General features: G+C 35.9%; 1 long non-coding RNA gene across 1 annotated transcript in view; it reads left to right on the top strand.

The window, feature by feature from the left end:
• Positions 1–3,719, top strand: part of LOC118762968 — a 17,909-nt gene extending 14,190 nt beyond the window's left edge. The window contains exon 3 of the long non-coding RNA XR_004998721.1: positions 3,580–3,719. This is a non-coding gene — a long non-coding RNA (uncharacterized LOC118762968). The remainder of the gene's footprint in view (positions 1–3,579) is intronic.
• The last annotated feature ends 4,748 nt before the right edge of the window (positions 3,720–8,467 follow it).

Below are 8,467 nucleotides of genomic sequence, written 5' to 3'. Positions count from 1 at the left end.
TATTATTCCAAAGGAATAAAATGGTATAAAACAATACAATCTTCTCTTCAGGTAAATGAAGAAATGAAACTCATTAATAAGACATTTTAACAGAATATGATGGATATATATAGTGATTAACTGAACGCTATTAAGTTTGTTTTAAAAAAATGTTAGAAGATATAATGTCAAAGGTAGCCTATAGAAAGAGGAGGGGTAAAGGAAAGAAAAAAACAAATAAATGAGAAGCATATAACGATATATAAATGAAATAAAACTCTATAATCTTGGAAAAAAATATATCTAGTGAATCTGAAAAGTAAGAAGAAAATGAATGTTTAAATTATATATAGTGATAGATATCTCTTATATGAACTAATGGTGTGTTTCTGCCAATGTTTACAAGGAGATTTTTAGAAAAAAGAATAAAAAATAGTTCAGAATTACAGCGAAGACAGAATTCCTTGCCTTTATTATAAGGTATCAAAATTGAGAGAATCAACCAATCTAAATTAAATTGTTTCTTGTGGTCTTTTAGATACCAAATTAATTTATTAAGCCCTTTACTGTTACGTTTATACCTATCCCTAAATGAAGAGTAATGATTAGAAATTTGTTGATGGCCCAGCTTGATCTGTAGAAAAGGGGTAGATAGAAACTCCATAAGATGTACCAAGTGTAAGCTATAGACACCTAAAAGGTGCAGCTATATCAAAGGAAGGTAAACTGGGATGATAGTTTTTGTGTGTGGAAGATGCACAGGGGTAATAAATATTGAAGATGTTCAGAAAACAGATTCCATCACATGTCAGAGGAAGGAAGAAACTAGAAGTAGTTGATAGCTTCTGTTACCTAGGTGACCAAGTCTGTAGTGGGGGGGGGGTTATGAGAGCATTGCTACTAAAATAAGAATAGCCAGGGCAAAGTTCAGAAAGCTCCTACCTCTGCTGGTAACAAAGAGCCTCTCACTCAGAGTGAAAGGTAGACTGTATGATGCATGTATGCAAATAGACATGCTACACAACAGTGAAAGATGGGCCATGACTGCTGAAGACATGTGTAGGCTTGAAAGAAATGAAGCTAATATGATTTTTTTATTTTATATTCCTGTAAAGTTTTTATAGATAGGCAGTTTAATTTGATGTGTTTATAAAATAGTCAAAGAGGGTTTCTTTAATGTTTAGCACATTCTATATATATATATATATATATATATATATATATTGCTATTGTAGTTTTAGGTGTTTAATTTTATTAAATTTTAATGAATTTTAAAAATTTTTAATTTTCTAATTTTTAAATCTTTTAAAATTTTGTAAAAATATATTAGGAAGTTTTATATATATATATTTATTTTTATTCTTATTTTTAATGAAGATATCTTAGAATTTCTAGGATTAAGTTGGATCTGTTAATAATAATAAAAAGAGGAAAATAGCCTGAGGATGCACTGGTGGATTTATGTATTAGGTATAGCCTGGTAAAACAAACCACCAGGGCAGAAACATGTGTAGCATTGATTAATATTATCTTCTTTCCCCACAGACTAATAACAGGTAAAGTATATTTCGTTTTTGGATTTGGTTTGCAAGATTCTTTATATGAGTTTGTGTGTTGAAGCATATTCTATTGTGTCTGGGGAGAGTCATTTTCTTTTTGTGTCTTATAAATATACAAACACATGCTCACACACACATACGTACATACGTACATGCATGCATGTATAAGCACATACACACACACACACTGACCCACACACATGTGCACAAACAAACAAAAGGGAACGCAGTGTAAATAACGGACAGAGTCAAGACTATTGTAAAGGTTGCAAGACGCAACGAAAATTTTAGGAAAATAAAAATAAGAAATAAGTGAAAATTTTACTGGTGAGTGTGTTACATTATAAGGCACAAAAAGAAAATGACTCTCCCCAGACACAAGGTAAGGTATATATATATATATATATATATATATATATATATATTAAAATAAGGTTGTCCTGAAATTGAAGTTGTGGTCCTATTGGTAAAATCCCAAATTTGTAATAATATTATAATTGATACTGTTTGCTTTGCATTAGTAAAGTGTAAAATGGTAAATATCCTGATAACCTGGAATAATTATTATTCCATAAGTTTTTTTTAGAATATTTATAAATATATATATATATGAGGTACAAGCATTAGTGCATACTTTCAGGTTCAATCTCACTGGATGGCATTATGGGGAAGTGCCTTGTACTATAACCTCAGACTGACCAATACCTTGTGAGGAAATTTGATAAATGGAAACTGCAGGAAGCTTGTCACATATAAATAAATGTCTCTGTGTGTTTGCGTGTGCATTTATGTGTATATGTCCATACATGCACACACAAATGTGCATCAATGCTAACACATTCCACACTCATTACAGCTTGAGTAAAATTGTCTTAATATTGACATTGTGACTGGTTGCTTTACACTTTGAAAAAACCCCTGCAAAATAAACATATTCTTTAGTCGAGAAACAGGTAAGGACCGAAGTCAAGAAAAGCTCCCGGCTGAAAATTTTTTTGTCAAATGAATCTCTATCTAAACCCATGGTAAAATGGTCATCAAATGAACAAACTAATATCTATATCCCATGTCCTTCCATACAACTTTCATTTACAAAATTTCACTCCAAAGACTTTTGTCAACCCAAGGCTATAGTATGAGGTGGTATCAAAAAGTTTCTGGACTAGTTCTGTAGTGCACCAACAGATGGCAGCACACAATTGTGTGCATAGTGAGAGCTAGTGGTTACCATCATGAGGCAGTGTACCAAGTGACATCACTACATTTACATCGTAAGTTGAGAAATTTGTGTTTTTGTGATCATGTGTATGCTGTAGTCTGCAATTTTTGTCATGTACAGGAACAAAGATCCAACTTTAAATTTTGCGTTAAAGTCAGGAAGTCTGCTACAGAGACATTGAGCATGCTTTGGCAAGCTTACAGCGATGAGGCAATGGGTCATCGTATGCAATGTTTTGAGTGTCACAGGCACTTCAAAAGTGGAACATTCTTGGAAGACAATGAATAGGCGTAGGAGTGGCTGTGTGGCAAGTAGCTTGCTTAAGAATCACATGGTTCCAGGTTCAGTCCCACTGCATGGCACCTTGGGCAAGTGTCTTCTACTATAGCCTCGGGCCGACCAAAGCCTTGTGAGTGGATTTAGTAGACGGAAACTGAAAGAAGCCCATTGTATATGTGTATATATATATGTGTATGTGTGTGTGTAAATGTTTGTGTGCCTGTGTCCCTCCAACATTGCTTGACAACCGATGCTGGTGTGTTTACGTCCCTGTAACTTAGTGGTTTGGCAAAAGAAACCAATAGAATAAGTACTAGGCTTACAAAGAATAAGTCCTGGGGTCGATTTGCTCGACTAAAGGTGGTGCTCCAGCATGGCAACAGTCAAATGACTGAAACAAGTAAAAGAGTAAAAGAGTAAAAAGAGAGTGATCTGGAAGACCTGCCAGAAGTGTCACCCCTGGAAATGTGGTATTGTGCATCCAAAATTCGTCACCCAGGGCCAGACCATCAATCAAGAGTTCTACTGTGACATTCTAATCAGTTTGAGGGAGGACATTCAATGAAAGCAACCGGATCTGTGGAGCACGATGAATTGAATTCTTCACAATGACAATGCACACTGTCACCGAGCTCTCCTCACTCGTGAGTTTCTCACCAAAAACAATACGACATCACTTCCACTCCTGCCCTCTTCACCTAAGATGAAAATACAGGTCAAAGGTCGTCGTTGTCAAGATCCACAGTGAATCACAGAAAGTCATCAACTTGCTTACAGAAAACGACTTCCAAGCCAGATTCTAAAAGTGGTAAGAACACTGGGACCATTGTATTGCTGTACAAGGTGACAATTTTTGAAAGGAGATGATTTCAAAACCTAGGTAAATAAAGTATTTTTATTAAACATAACTAGTCCAGGAACATTTTGTTGCCACCTCATAAAAAAGACACTTTATTGAAAAGCAAACTTCTTGAATATAGTCATGTCTGTACTCTTTTGCAACATTTTAATTTGCATCAGTTCTTTTATTCTTTTACTTTTCTCAGTCCTTGGACTGTGGTCATGCTGTGCGCTGCCTTGAAGAATTTCAGTTGAACAAATTTACCCCAATATTTATTTTTTATTTCTGTTGTGTGGACACCTCCAGACGATGAAGTAGACTAGCCCAATACATAGATATAGAGGGAGAAGTCTAGACGTCAAGAGAACAGTTGAGTAGCGGTGAGTATAGTAGAGTTGAGTAGTAGAGGCATCTGAATGTGCGACATAACAGTGGTGATGAGGATTTCGTAACTCACACAGCCACTGTGTAGTATTGCAATATAACAGTGGCGACGAGGATTTCGTAGCTCACACAGCTATGGTGTAGTATTGCGATATAACAATTTATAAGGTTGGTGCTTTTTCTACCAGTCTCTTTTGTCAAACTGCTAAGTTAGAGGGACATAAACAAACCAACTCTAGTTGTCAATTGATAGAGGGCAACAAACACAAATACAAGCACCAAGATCTCCACACACATACACACATTACATGACAGGCTACCTTCAGTTTCCTTCTATCAAATTCATTCACAAGTATTTGGTTGGCTTACAACAATAGTAGAAAACACATGCCCAACATGCAGTGGGACTGAACCTGGAACTATATGGTTGGGAAACGAACTTCTTACCACACTGCTATGTCTGTACCAATGCAGCCACACCAACACTCATGTACAAGCTATGCCTGTCTGTTTTATATATTTTTTTGTTCCCTTCCATTTAAATTGCAAGATATTTCATTACAAACATAATTACAAACTATATCTCTCTCTCTCCCCCTCCCTACCTCCCCCTCCCTGTCCCTTTTTCTCTTTATCACACACACAAACACACACACACACACACACACACACACATGCAAACACACACACGCACATGCAAACACACACACACATGCACACACACTCAAATACACATAAATACACACAGACATAAAATATTGAATGAGAGAAAAATCTTCATCCTCTTCCTACAAAAATTTTTTAAACAAAATAATAAAAAAAAAGAAGCTTTCTAATGCATACTTAATATATATATTTATGTGTGTGTGTGAATATATATATATATATATATATATATATATATATTGTTGCAAATGTAATTTCAAAGTTTAAAATGGCAAATATATGGCATATACAACAATATTTCAATAGTATTTCCATCATTTTACTCTATACACATTTATTTCTGAGAGCATTTTGGTTAATCTCGAGCAAAGAATCAATAACAGAAAAATCTGGTCGTTCGTCTTTCTCATGGATGATAATATATTTGTGAAAGAATGTGATTCTATAAAATGGAAATATATATTTCACTGTCTGTCTCCCCCCTCTTTCTCTTTCTCTTCCCCTCTTTACCTCTCTCTGCTCCCTCTTTCACTCTCTCTTTTCCCCATTTTTCTCTTTCTCTCTCTTTCAGTCTTTCTTACTGATTCTGTTTCTCTTGCGCTCTTTGTATCCTTGTCTCTCTGTGTCTGTCTCCAACTCTGTGTAGAATGGTTTCTATCAATAACAGCAAAGTGATTCCATGAAAAAGAATTAATCAGAGTGTCCTGATCACTAATTACTTATTTTGCAATAATCAAGTGCTTACAAGTCTGTATCGTTGACAGAAATTGCTTCTTTGTTGTTGCTCTTTGTGTTACTGTTGTTGCAGATTATATTTTACAAATGTAACAGCCTTTAGTGGACGTTCATTTATAAAAAGAAATGATAGTAGATAGGCCAAAAAGAGAGCCTTTATGCCAATAAAAGAGATACGGTGTGGTCATTTGCTGGACTTTTAAATTTACTTTTTAATAGTGATTTCATTGCTTTAACAAAAGTGGTGAAATCTACACTTTGCTGATGAATTCATAATAAAACTGAAACAAGTCTAGTGTTGTGTCTTATACTTGCTGAAAGAATTTTTTTACCCTTCTATAGGGAGAGAAAGTAGTGCTTATTATGCAATAAAGGACATCTAACTGAGTGGTCAGAGGGAGTAAGGCATCCTCAAACTGAAGACCTGGTCAGAATGCTAAAAACAAAGTGAACATCATGAAAAGACCCCAGGGTACCAAGTTGTGGTTTTAAACTAGGAAGGTTTGATTCTACCTTGTATACCCTGGGTGGAGGCACGTGGCATAGTGGTTAGGGTATTGGACTCATGATCATAAAATTGTAGTTTCAATTCCTGGACCAAGTAACACGTGTTCTTGAGCTAAACACTTAATTTCATGTTGCTCCAGTCAGTCCACTCAGCTGGTAAAAGTGAGTAATCTTGTGATGGCCTGGCATCCTATCCAGGTGCAGAATATATATGTTATGAAACCAGGAAACTGGGAAACTGGCCCTTGTGAGTTGGCATGACTCATGAAGGTAACTCTTTTACTCTTTTACTCGTTTCAGTCATTTGACTGTGGCTATGCTGGAGCACTGCCTTTAGTCAAGCAAATCAACCCCAGGATGTATTCTTTGTAAGCCTAGTACTTATTCTGTCTGTCTCTTTTGCTAAGTTACAGGGACGTAAACACACCAGCATTGGTTGTCAAGTGATGATGGGGGGACAAACACAGACACACAAACATATACACAGGTATACATATATACATATATACGATGGGCTTCTTTCAGTTTCCATCTACCAAATCCATTCAAAAGGCTTTGGTCAGCCTGAGGCTATAGCAGAAGATGCTTGCCTGTGGTGCCACACAGTGGGAATGAATCCAGAACCATCTGGTTGATAAGTAAGCTAGTTACCACACAGCCACTCCTCTTTACTTTTACCTTTTTTTTTTGTATACCCTGGCAGAATTTGAACTCAGACAGTAAAGAATCAGAGCAAATACAATTATCTAGACTGACATTCTTATAACTCTACCAAATGGGTGGATCCAGTCAGTTATAGACATCCTACAAGATGGGGGATGGGGATGAGTTAATAAAAAAGTACCTATATATGTGGTGTGTGTGTAAATATTTATGTGTGTGTGTGTGTGTGTGTGTGTGTGTGTGTTTGTTCCCCCCCCCTCCCATCACCATCACTTGACAACTGATACTGGTGTGTTTATGTCCCTGTAACATAATTGTTTGGCAAAAGAGACTGATTGAATAAGTACTATGCTTACAAAGAATAAGTCCTGGGGTTGATTTCTTCGACTCCAACCCTTTATGGTTGTGCTCCAGCATGGCTGCAGTCAAATTGCTGCAACAAGTAAAAGAATAAAAGTATGTGTAGGCAATGATGAATAACCAAAACCTTTGACATTGTGCCATGCTTGAGAAGAAGATCCACCAAGCCAGGTAAAATCGCAGTTGTAGCAGATACTGGTGCTTTACAAATGGCACCCGTTAAAAGCATCCATTACACTCTCATGGTGGTTGGCATTAGGAAGGGCATCCAGCTGTAGAAACCATGCCAAATCAGACTGGGGTCTGGTGCAGCCTTCCAGCTTGCCAGCCCTGGTCAAACAGTCCAACTCATGCCAGCATGGACAACAGATGTTAAATGATGATGATGATATGTATGTATGTGTGTGTGTACGTATGTGTGTATGTATGTATTGTATATATGTATATCTCTTCTATTTTTTAATTATTGTATGTATGTATAGTTAGAGGGAGACAATACATTAATCAACTTAAAGTATGTTATATTATGACAGTTTGAAAATAACATCAATCTTGACCATTCACTGGAAAGTGAGTAGACTAGAAAAGATTGTTAAAACTGAAAATTTAGTGTTTGTTTTTGTGTTTTTAACCATCTCATGCTGCTTAACATATTGGTCCATCATAATCCACCATGTTCTCTAGTTTGTTTGGACAGTACTTCGCTCTACCTGTGCTTATTTCTTAGAGGAAAGGAACGTTGAGTTCTTACAGTAGAGTATTGCACTCTATAAGAAAATGAGAGAAAAAGAAAGATCAACTCTAGTACTTGGCTTGTACTTTATTTGTTGACATACACCCACTTCTTTAAGATGAAGAGCAAAACTGACCATGTTAGTATTTGAACTAAGAACACAAAGGGCCAAAGTGATTACTACAAGATATTTGTCCATTTCTCTTATGCAGTGGTTCTCAACTGTGGTCCACATGTCCCTTTGGGGTCCATATAAGATTTTTTTGTGAAGAAAATTGGTTATATTTAATTATAGAAATATAATGGGGTTTTTTAAAACATCGAATAGCTATGGGGCTCCATCCAAGGAAAACAAGAATTAAAGGGTTTCATAGGTAAAGAATGGTTGGGAAACACTGCTTTACTGATCCTGCTAGTTAACTAACTTATTTCAGGGTCCTCACTAACTAATATTGTATTTCATTTATTGACAGCTCAGGTGATAGATATCCCTAATACCAAGTAATAGCTACAATTTTTAATTGTGTAAAGGAATATTAGCA

Source organism: Octopus sinensis, linkage group LG4 (genome assembly GCF_006345805.1).
Source record: "Octopus sinensis linkage group LG4, ASM634580v1, whole genome shotgun sequence".
Taxonomy (NCBI): domain Eukaryota; kingdom Metazoa; phylum Mollusca; class Cephalopoda; order Octopoda; family Octopodidae; genus Octopus; species Octopus sinensis.
Note: the sequence above shows the minus strand (reverse complement) of the source record. Positions and strands in the feature narration are given on the sequence as shown.